Below are 12,152 nucleotides of genomic sequence, written 5' to 3' on the forward strand. Positions count from 1 at the left end.
AGATGTTTAGTTACCATTCAGCAGGTCTACTGTAATTAAAGCCACAAGTTGCATTCAAACCAATGGCTTTTTAAATGAAAATAACTTTGATTAATGAACTTTGACATCATTTCTAAATCTTAGAAATGAAAGTAACAATAACGTTCCAGTTGATACAAAATCATAAGTGCATAGGAAGGCAGCAAGCAAGAAAAAAGCAATGAAGGCTCAACAAGACAAATTGTGTATAATAAAATGTTAAATAGGTCATATTTTTTGCAATGTTTTCATATATGTTTCCACTTCTTTCAAATATGTTTGTTATATACTCTATAAACTAGGCTCTATGGACCAAACATCTTCAGAGTTTCCTGCTAAATGTGTCTTTTTAGGATCTCTTGAATAGGCAATAACAGCCGAGCAGAAGTATTGGTGTTGTTTTCTTGTCATCTCATAGAAAGGAGTTAGCCATTTTAAGATGTGACATGATAACCAGCCTTACCATTATGCAGAGTGAGGAAGCAGCTTCAGGCACCAAATTTTGTGTATAATGGAACCTCAACATAAGTTTAGATATGTGAGTTATTACTGTGATTTTAATAATGGACATTGGCCAAAGCCTTGTGGAATTTTCTGTTTCATATGCCCAAATAATATGGCTAGCACATTATGCACCTTGACTGGGGTCCGTGGAGACAAGATGAGATTTGATGTTCTTTCTGAGCAGTACAATCCATCTCCAATTTACGAACACGTTTCATCTGTTTTTAATAAATTGTTCTAGCTTCCAGATAATTTCTTGGCTGAATTCAAAGTACTGTTCTGACCTTTAAAGCCTTTTATAGTTGGGACTGGAATATTCCACGTAGACTTTTTCATCAAGTAAAAAGTATAAAAGTGCAATACTTATTAACTAATAAGCACATGTGTTATTTTAATAACATCTTACCAATCAACTATTCATTTGTACATAAGTGCAATTTAAAGACATTCTTTTTTTTTGTTCAAGTCCATGTTGTTTTTATCCATTTTAAACCTTTAACTTACATCTATATTAATATTTTTCCAAACATTAGAAATTCTTGATATATTATTCATCTTCCATTTTATATTTTGTCCTTGTGTTGTTTGGGCCTCTGCCCCATGTAAGCCGCCCCGAGTCCCCACGGGGAGATGGTGGCGGGGTATAAATAAAGTTTTTTTATTATTATTATTATTATTATTATTATTATTATTATTATTATTATTATTATTATTTGATCTTATCCATTGTATTAAAAGCTTCTTGAATTGAAATCCATAAAGGTATCTTAGGGTAGAACCTAGATTTGTATCAATTCCAAATTCTTAAGATGCTACATCTTATATATTATTTACACAAATCTGTTGTAAATTGTACACAGTGGACTCTGTAGAAAATGCTTCAGCTTTACTTCATGAAAAGGAAAATCAGCCTGTTTAGCAAGCCTTGCAAAGGTTGATTTGTTATCAATAAATGTTTGATTTTTATACTTCTTTATACTACATACCTGGGTCGCAAAAGGTTATGAGTGCAAAAGTTTAAGAAGATCTACCATAAATAACCAAAATGACTTTATTTCAGCCTATCATATATACCAGGCATGGACAAACTTCGGCCCTCCAGGGGTTTTGGATGTCAACTCCCACAATTCCTAACAGCCTACCGAGTGTTAGGAATTGTGAAAGTTGAAGTCCAAAACCCCTGGAGGGCCAAAGTTTGCCCATGCCTGGTATATACTCATGTGTAACTCAAAAATAGCTGAATAAAAATATGAACTTCTGAAAAATATCATAGATTCAAATAACAAAAAAACCCCTATTTCTTCTGTATCCCTTTCTTGGACATGTTCTACGCACCACTGATTATTGAATATTTTTAAACAGTTGATCCATGATATTCTCTTGCCACTGTTGTGAGAAAGGGAAAGAATGCATATCAGAAAGAAGCAGGTGGCAAGATTTAGAATTACCTTTGGGAATTGAAGGTTTTTTTCTCAAAATTAGGAGTATCTCTTATTTTATGAAATGGATTGTGAGGATTAAAAGACCTTCCAAATGTAAGTAATATTGTAAACTCGCCCTTGCCCCCCCCCCCCAAAAAAAAGTAAATACGAAGAAAAATTAGGGGAAAATACTATTTAATTAGCAATGTTCTTCCTTAGGACAAAAAACTGAAACTATATTATCTCATTATATTGTTTGAAAATTAGAGGCAGTCTTCGTGATATCTTCATATGTCCCATAAGAGCATGGATGACAATGCAAGAGTTTTGTAACAAAAATAAATAAATTGATAGTAAGCTTCATCTGCCCAGATTGTTAAAGGTGCTGACAGTTTGGATTCAGATTCTGCATTCCATTTTGCTCTCTGTAACAGTAAATTAAAAGGCTACTCTGGACATTTATAATTTGCCATTTTACTCTTTCAATCTGCTTGTCACAATAAACTTCCAAGAGGTCATCACTTGGGTCTTACCGAAATTGGCTTTTTGGCTGCCTAAGATTGCCAAGAATCATACTTGCCAACCACTTGCTTCTCCAAATGATTTATCTATCACATTCCAAGCTTAGCAGTAGTATCAAAATAAAGTCATTGGTATAAGGAAACCTAAGAATTTGGGGGCGGAGGAAGGGACAAGCTGACATCCTTTAGGGTCTCTAGATGTTAAATCACAGGGCACAGGGCCATGGGGCACATTGTATCTTTGCATACATTCACATGGACATTAATCAATCATAAGGTGTATGGTTTGTTATTTTGGCCCATCCAGCTGCTAAGGTGTACTGTAACCATTGGTTGATTCCAGGCATACTAGAGGATGGCGTGCACATTCCTAAGATTTGGTTTGGTTCAGACCCTGATTTGGTGATTCAGAAAACAGGCTGATAGGCCTCTGGTTGATTAAAATGTAAGTGTGTTGGACACTCAACTCTTTTCCAACCTCCAATTTGCCATTTTCCATGTATGGAAAAGCAAAAACAGAGCAACAATTTTTGCAGATCTGCTTTTTCTTTCTACAATGTGAAAAATGGTTCCCAAAACTTCAGGAAATTTGTCTGAATCCAATTTATGCGTGCCCCTCCAAAAAAAAAACCATGTAACAAAAGAATGAACAACTTATTTTTAAGTCTGTAGGAGTACACAACTGCAGTGTAAATTAATACAGTGGAGAAACTCAAGGGACCTAGGTTGATAGGATCCATAATCTAAAACACCTGGAAGTCATCTGATAGAAGAAAGCTGCCTTCGATCTTGTAAGAACATATTTTGATGTGCCTTATAGGAGCAGATACATTTGGGGTTCAGATTTCTTTACTGGTCTCTACTCAGTTTCTTGACCAAGTTGCTTAATTCTGAGATTTAGTAGTTTGTCTTTTTGTGAAGTTTCTGCCTGAAAATAATTTGGTAGAGAGGAATAGCCCAGTGCTTGTTCTGCAGGATTTTTCACACTCTCAGGCCCCTTCCACAGAGCTGTATAAAATCCACATTGAACTGGATTATATAGCATTGTGGACTTAAATAATTCCATTCAAAGCAGATATTGTGGATTAATTGCCTTGATATTCTGGGTTATATGGCTGTGTGGAAGGGCCTTCAGACAGTGGCCTATTCCATCCTGATATCAGCTTAACTTGATACACCAGCAGATTAACCCAGAGTCTTGCATCATGAAGTATATCATTTACTACTTTTCTTTATCTGGAAAAAAAATGGAATTGGCATTATCCTAGTATGTAACATTGACCCAACAAAAACAAAGTCAACTTTTTAAACAAAATCTATTGCTAGAAAAAGTGTTTTAAAAAACCTAAATAGTAAAAAAATTAAAAGGCAGGGTATAGTATGGTTTTCATAATGTAGAATCAATGCCCTAAGTAATCAAGGTGGTTTAGTTGTTGCTGGGCTGAGCAGAGTTGCAATAAATTCTAGATGTTGTTTCAGTAGAAATCATTTTATCATTGATGGCATTGTTATCCCACAGTTAGGCTGTTTCAGCTACCACCTGATGTATTCAGTTCAATGCACTACTTTGCTTTGTTCGCCGATTGATTTGGCATTAACCAAAAGTGAAATACGGTTATTATAGCTGAATTACCTTTAGACAGTCTTATTTTCCAAGAAGACAAACTGTAATATAAGTATTGTTCTCTTTGCCTTTGAGGCTTTGTTCTTTCTCTTCTTCATCATTAGACTGCATATGGTCTTTACATGATGTGGTTTCAGAAGACCCCATGGACACCAACATCTCTAGATTCTCACATCTCATTATATCCAATGATGTAGTCAAATGGTTTTCCTTGTATACAATTTTCAAATCAGAGTTTACTTTTTTAATCTTTTTGAGGTGAGGGAGATATTTTCAAGCTAGGGATGGGTTCTTTTCATATCAGGAGTGACATATGAAACAGCAAGTCACTTGGTGTGAGAGAATTTGCCGTCTGGAAGGATGTTTCCCAGGGGACGCCCGGATGTTTTGATGTTTTTATCATTCTTGTGGGATGCTTCGCATGGAGCTGGAGCTGATAGAGGGAGCTCATTTGCGCTCTCCCAGGGTTGGTTTCAAACTGGCAACCTTCAGGTCAGTAACCCAACCTTCAAGTCATCAGTCCTGCCAGCACAAGAGTTTAACCCACTGCACCACGGGAGGCTCCAAGGATGCAAAATCCCAGGATGCAGAATTTGTGTATTTTGAGATCCAATATCACTATTTGCATATTTTCTAAATTTTGGAATATATATATATATATATTCAGGTCAGCATCCAGTTAGTGACCTACACCTATCTAGGAACGACCTGGCTACGGTGATCCAGGCGACGGGTCATCTCGAGGCTCGACTACTGTAATGCCCTCTACATTGGCCTTCCTCTGTCAGTGATCCGGAAACTGAAGCTGGTGCAAAATGCAGCGGCTCGTCTTCTCGCCGGGGCGCCGGCAAGGTGGCGTATCACCCCAATTCTACAACAGCTGCACTGGCTACCGATTGAGTACCGGATTACTTTCAAGATACTGGTTCTAACCTTTAAGGCCTTACATGGTTTGGGGCCGGCGTACCTGAGGGCCCGCTTATCCCCCTACCAACCCCAGAGATTACTTCGGTCCGAAGACCAAAATTTGCTTGAAGTCCCTAACATACGGACTTATCATTTGTCTTCTACTAGGCAGAGAGCTTTCTCGATTGTAGCCCCTCATTTATGGAATGCCTTGCCAGTTGAAACTCAAACTATCCGAGACCTACTTGCCTTTCGGAAAGCCTGCAAAACCTTGCTCTTCTGACAAGCTTTCAATGGGTGAAAAACTTGGGGCTATGTCTGTTTTTATTGTTCCTTTTATGGTTGTTTTTATTGTTTTTATTGTTATTTTAAAGCTAAGTGTATTGTTCTAATCTATTTCTGTAAACCGCTCCGAGCTAAACTGGGAGTAGCGGTATACAAGTCTAATAAATAAATGAATAAATGTGTAAGTTGTATTATGCATGCAAAGTGAACTGTTAACTACAGTACAGTTGATCATGCATGCTGAAAATTGTGAAAGCATTGTATGTTGTGGTTGTACATAGCACAATGCCACCCAGTCAGTGACGTATATTGCACAATTTTGGTGTTTTTCATTGGGGTTGCATATTGGATTCCCATATACCCACCTTAGCTGAAATACTACTGGCATGTATACTATTTTTTCTGCCTTGGGTCATGATTAAGAGACTTCCTTAACTAACAATCAGCCAAGGCCCCTATCCAACCTCATCTTTATCCAGTGTTATTTCCAAGGGGTAATTGGTCTGAATTTCTATTGAACTGTGTCTTGGAGTTCTATCCAGCTCCCTAACTTCTTTCCACAGTTTCCCTTCTAGACTAGAAATAGACTCTTTATAGCTTAGTTGGAAATTTGTAGTCAGACCTCTGCTGCTTCAAAAGACCGCTACAAAAGTTGTTTTATTCCATGGCCCATTCTTAGGTCAGCATGTGCAATCTCAGCATTTTGGTTTTGTTGCTTTCTTCATTCTTCAACAGGTTGCCTTCCATAGACTTTCCTGTCTCTTGACACTAGACCTCTGTCTTGAAATGCACTTTTATTTTCTCTACAGAACAATCCTGGCAGATGAACAACCTCATCATATTCAAAGTTACACCACTTTTCTACAGAAAATTCTAAATCACCCAAAAAACGCACAGCCAACTCATTTGACAAGACATCATAAAAATATTTTCCCCAAAGATTCTCCTAGGGATTGGGGAGGTACACTTTTGCCATATTTTGGGAACCCTGAGCCTAAAATGGCCTAAGAACATGGGATGGCATTTGTGCAGGGTGGAGAATTCAGGCGTTTTGGTGATGCTGTGTCATACAGGGTCTTCTAGGGCACTGATGCTTAGACTGTGGGTCCTAACCCCAAATGGTGTCCCCTTAATTCAATGTTTGGGTTATAGAAAATTTGACAAGAGTGAAATATTTCTGAACGCCTCCCATTTTCACAAATCTGTCAACAACAGCATGCAGTGTTTATGATGGTCTTTGCCTAAAATTCATGAAAAGGAAAATCAGCCTGTTTAGCAGGCCTTGCGGATGCTGGTTTATTATTTTTGATTTTTATTCCTCCTGTATATACCTACGGTCATGTAAAATATTTTCAGGCCAAAGGGGGTCTTGACTGGAAAAATTTATGAAGCCCTGTTCTAGGAGGTCAGTCCCTACACTTTTTAACAGTTTAGCTTCTAAACCCTAATAGTTGTCTGTGCTCTGTTGGTATAATGAGCACTTAAAATATGCATCCAAAAGCTATTCTTACCTGCAGTGAAACCATTTAACTGTAATCCAATATCCAGAGATAAACCATCTTCTAGGGCCAAGTCTGAAGTAAAACAGACACTTCCCATGGCTGATTAATAACAGCTGAAAGGTTATTTTCTTTATCCCACCATTGCTGAAGAGAAACCACATCCTCTCCACACACAAACACACAAATCCTCTCCACAACATCTTGAGATGGCTTCCTTTTCATCCACTTAATGATTTATCCTATTGATTATTCATAGACACCTTTGAAAGACAAGATATGTTCTATTGAGCAGCATGGTAGACAGTTTTACATTTATGTAGGTCTAGACCCCCCCCCCCCCCGAACAGATCTCACAAAAGCTTGTGATAAAATTATTTGAAGGCACACAACAACATGAAGTATATGAACATTCATTTTGTACTTTAAGAGCTTAGAGAGAGAGAAACCTGGGCTCCAGGTATTTCGTGTTGTAATTTTTGTCTTTGAAAGAAAGATTGTTTTCCCTCCTTAATCCATTGGTTTTAAGGTAAAGGCTTAAAATCCTCTTACTTATTCTGAATTATCCTTCTGCCTTCTTTAAATACACATATACATTTGTGATCCAGCTTTAAATTCTACTGATTTCAGTAATACTATTCCCATTTCTGCAGTAATGCTTGAGGCAGAAATCTACAATCTATTTTTGAAGAACTCTATTAGTTTCAAAAGAACTGCTCCAAGGCCCAAAGACTGTAAGTTCAGCCAAAAACTTAGGGAATGAAAATATCGTGGGATGGAGAGCTTAGGGCACTTACCAAAATGGACTTTCCCCCTGGAGCCATAAACTCTCTTATCCTGCAAACTGCAACTGATAATTACTTTTATTCCAAGGGACATCAATAGCATCATTTGGGAAATCCATTATTTGCATCAACAACATTCTCTTACTGGTACAGTCAGTCCTACACATTCCCTGGGTTTAAAGATGATAGACTATCATGAAAGTGGACACCCATTATATATATATATATATATATATATATATATATATATATATATATATATAGTTTTTACCTTAGAGAGCACCTTTCTCTACAAATGTATAAGATGGAAGTTGTAGTTTTACAAGGTTTTAGCTGTCTCTGCCAAAGAGTGTTAATGCCTCACCAAACTACGAATTCCAGAATTCCATAGCATTAAGCCATAGTAATTAAAGTAGTGTTAAATTGCATTAATTCTACAGTGTAAGATGTGCCTTAGATAAGTGATCAGATATGCATTCATTGGTCTGAGGAAGAGAAAGCTGCAGCCGGAACTTTCTGGTCCTTACTTAACTTTGCAGTAAGCTATCTTTAAAATGATTTGTACTGTATTTCCGTAATGCTTCTCTTTATTTCTTTAAAAGTTAAAGAGGTATATAGGACTAGATTATATTTATATGATCACAGAAATGTTTGTTAATATTACTCATAGCCTGAAATTTAATAATCATAACACAAGTGACAAAAAAGTGGGTAGAAGAGAGAGAAAGATGGAGAATAATTTAGAGTAGCTGGTAAGATCATGCCTGGTTAATTACAGTGGCATAGCAGTTTGGAGGACAAGAAGAAAATGCAATATCAACTGTCAAGGGAATAAATCGAAAATCCATCACTGCTGATAAGCAACGCCTATGGCACATCAGCAGAACTCATTTTCATGGTTATAAAAGAAAATTGGTATGAAATCAACAATACATTGAGTCATATAATGTTTTCATGTTACTTTGCAAGAGATTGGGCTGGCACTAGAGGGGTGTAATTTGGCCAAAAGACATGCCATTTTGGGGTCCATTGTCGGCTAGCCTCTCATTCTGTTTACTGGGAAGTCACTCGAATCGGGAGGGGTGTTGACATTTTCATTCAGCAAAGATTTGACCCATTTGCTACAATGGGAAACATTAAAGGCTTAATCCTCAGTCATTTTAAGGCCTATCTGCATGAAACCTATCTAAGTTTTAGACCCCATTTACAACTGCAGGCCTGCCAAGTTTCTAAACAATTCACTATTATGCTGATTTTTTAAGAATTATTTTACATTTTAATCATAACATTTTTTCATAGGACAAACTGCAAGAGAGGGTTCTGGGAATTGCAGTTACTGGTTGTGTCCATTTTCAGCCAATCAGAGCATGGACACAACCAGGCTTTTTATTGTTGAGAAACAGAGAGAAAACTTCAATCCCCATCATCCTATGAGAGGAACTCAGAGACTTTTCAATGCCTTGCCCATGCAAGTGCTGCTGGGAAAGTGAGTTCCCAGCAGGGCCGTCTCTGGATTAGGAGCCTAGGAAACATTCCTAAAAGAAATGGACAGACACTACTGCTGCCGGGGAGGGAGAAGAGCTGCTACAGTTAATCCCGTCTTCTCCAGGAGCCCTGCGGCAGACTGCTGTCTCAAGTATTTTGCAGACTTAACTCCATCCAATAAAATCCAGCTCTCTTAATCCATTTTGCTGGGCTTTGCAGTTCCCTCCTCTCTGTTCTGTTTTCGGAGATTATATGAAACAGACTACTGAATATTGTAAATATTGGAAATCATTTTCATTCAGACTGATTCAGGCCCAATCCTACTGGGCACCTCGGTCTCTTTTTATCTGATTTCTTTATATCATTGGTCACTAAAACAGTAAACTATTTTCCTAGTATACTTTATACTTTGTCTTGTTTGTTTATGCCATCAAGTGAGATCCCTAGGCATTTCTTCAAATGGGTGAACATTTATATTCCTCCCAAAACATTCAAAAACTGTTTTCTTCTTTTGTGTGTTTTTTTCCTGTTTATTCTACCAGAGCCTCCCTTGTCACTGGTTTTACTTCATAGGCATTTGCTTTAACAAAAATAAAATGCTGTTTTCAATATTACCTATTTCTTGACTGATTGAACTATAATTTTTTCTTCGTGTACTCTGTGAATGCACACTAATGGAGAGGCTGCGCCTGCGCAGGTCCCAACGGAAACTCTTCCCAAGCTGAAGTTTAAATTTTGGCGGTAGCCACGCCCCTCCGTCCCCGGAGGGCATATAAGGCAGCCCTCGGCGTGTCCTCCTCAGTTCCTTTTTTTCCACCGCAAGGTTCACTTCGGATTCTCATGTCTACGACTCGCTTCAAGCGCTGCACTCAGTGTGCCGCTAAAATTCCTGACTCCGACGGCCACGCCAAGTGCCTCTACTGCCTTGGAGAAGCACATGTCGTCGGTACCTGCCGTTTCTGCCTGGCCCTAACGGCCCAGGCTCGCAAAAATAGAGCCGCGAGGCTTAGAGCGGCGCTCTACGAAAAATCGCTCGCTCCTGAACCCGCTCCGTCGACTTCGGGCACGAAGTCGCCGCTTAACCCGGAACCGATGTCGTCTTCAGCGGCTAAAGCCCCTTCGGTCTCGTCTAAGGCGTCCAGAGCCTCCAGGTCGTCCAAGGCCGCTAAACCACCGTGCACTCTCACCACGGCCACGGTGTCGACACGTTCTGGTCGGGTCGGTCCTTCCTCGACGTCGAGCTCGGTAGCTTCCGTTTCCTCGGCTCGATCCCAGCTCGGGGCTCCTCCATCGACCTCCGCGATGAAGATCGCCTTTAAAAGGGCTCATGAGGAAGCTCGTCGGACCCAATCCGACTCAGCAATGATCCCTCCCACACCGGGTAAATCCCTGAGGGTTCCAGCAAAACAACCGCTCGCTAAGAAGAGGGCAACCCAGCGCTCTTCCTCTTCTGCCTCCTCCAAGATGGATGCCCCTTCTTCGGCAACTTCTTCTAGAAGGTCTTCTCCGATCGCTCCCGCTCAGCGACCTCGCCAGCCTTCTCCTCACCAACTCTCGGACGGCGAGTTGCAGGACTCACCCCACCACTCCACTCAGACAGTGGTCAGGGTCCCATCTCCTCGACCTGCTGCTTCTCATCGTTCATCTCGTCAGCAGCTTTTTCCCCCGACCTCGACACCGGAACGGGGTAGACAAACCACTCGCCTGGCTCGAGCGGTCCAGGCTTCGGCCTCCAAACAAACTCGGCCGCAGATAGCTCCTGCTCTTGAGGCGGTGCCGCCACCAGAGACTGTGTTGTCATCTCCTCCCCAGTCCCCTCAAGGGGCTGGGGACGATGAGATAGAAATTGATCGCCCGGATTCTGCTCTCTCGGCCTCGGTGGTATCCTTAGGCCTCGATCTCTCTCCTCCCCATGATGCCTATGAGGTGGATCCTCCTTCGCCTACCGACAACATTCGGGCTTTCTCCGAGCAAATGATTAGAATGGCTGATGCCCTGGGTTTAGAAATTAAACAGACTTCCAAAGCAGTAACTGACCCGGTTTTCAAACGGGTCCAAGCCCAGGCCCCTCCAGCCACGCTGTTGCCGTTCTTACCCTATCTCCTCGATGTTATCCAATCTTCGTGGAAAACCCCCTCCTCGATCCCTCCTACCTCGAAGAGAATCGAGTCCTGGTATCGTACGGATGACGACACCTTAGAATGGCTTAAACACCACCCCGACCCGAATTCCATGGTCGTGAAGGCCTCTCAGTCCTCCGGTCGTGAATCCACTACCCCTGCAGACAGAGAGGGTAAAAGGTTCGACGCGGTCGGCAGAAAGCTCTACTCCGGAGCCCTTCTACTTTGTAGAATGGCGAACTATGGGGCCTGTATGGGGGCATACCAGCAGATCCTCTGGGAAAAAGCTCAGCCCTTCTTCGCGAAGTTGTCCGACGAAGACCGGTCGGTCATGTCCACCCTCCAACAAGAGGCCGATTCCTTAGCGCATCATCAAATCCAGATGGCTAAGCATACTGGCGACACGGCCGGCAAGATGATCGCCCACGCCATTGCCATTCGCCGCCACGCCTGGCTGAGATCTTCCGGCTTATCTTCTTCTTCGAGGCAGGTCATCGAGGACCTCCCCTTCGACGCCATGGGCCTCTTTAATGCTGGCACCGATGACAAGCTTAAAACCAACCATGACTTTAAAGTTCTGGCCACTAAATGCGGCGATCAACCCCAGGCTCACCGCACCAAGTGGTTTCCTCAACGCTTTCGACGCTTCCCGCCTCCTTCTTACCGCCAGCAATCTTTCAGACGTCCCTCGGTATCGAACAACCAAAATCGCCAGCAGCCCCGTCGGGCCGCACAACCTCAAAGACAACGCGGCCGGGTCACCCCCACCGCTGGTCAACCTATCCGGCGTTCCTGACACCATCTCTCCTTCCAGAGACTCTTTCTCCGGTACCGATGTCGTTCTCACTCCTCCGCACCCCTCTCCTCCACCAAATCAACCTCATGGTCTCTTTATAGACCGCCTGGCTCCCTTCTTTCACCGATGGAAATCTATTACTTCAGATGCCTGGGTTCTAAAAATTGTCCAAGAAGGCTATGCCTTAG

At 41.3% G+C, this 12,152-nt stretch overlaps 1 protein-coding gene across 2 annotated transcripts in view; it reads left to right on the top strand.

The window, feature by feature from the left end:
- Window positions 1–12,152, top strand: part of dok6 (docking protein 6) — a 274,202-nt gene that overhangs the window by 249,683 nt on the left and 12,367 nt on the right. The gene's annotated exons all lie outside the window — the stretch shown is intronic.

Source organism: Anolis carolinensis, chromosome 4 (genome assembly GCF_035594765.1).
Source record: "Anolis carolinensis isolate JA03-04 chromosome 4, rAnoCar3.1.pri, whole genome shotgun sequence".
NCBI classification, from domain to species: Eukaryota; Metazoa; Chordata; class Lepidosauria; order Squamata; family Dactyloidae; genus Anolis; species Anolis carolinensis.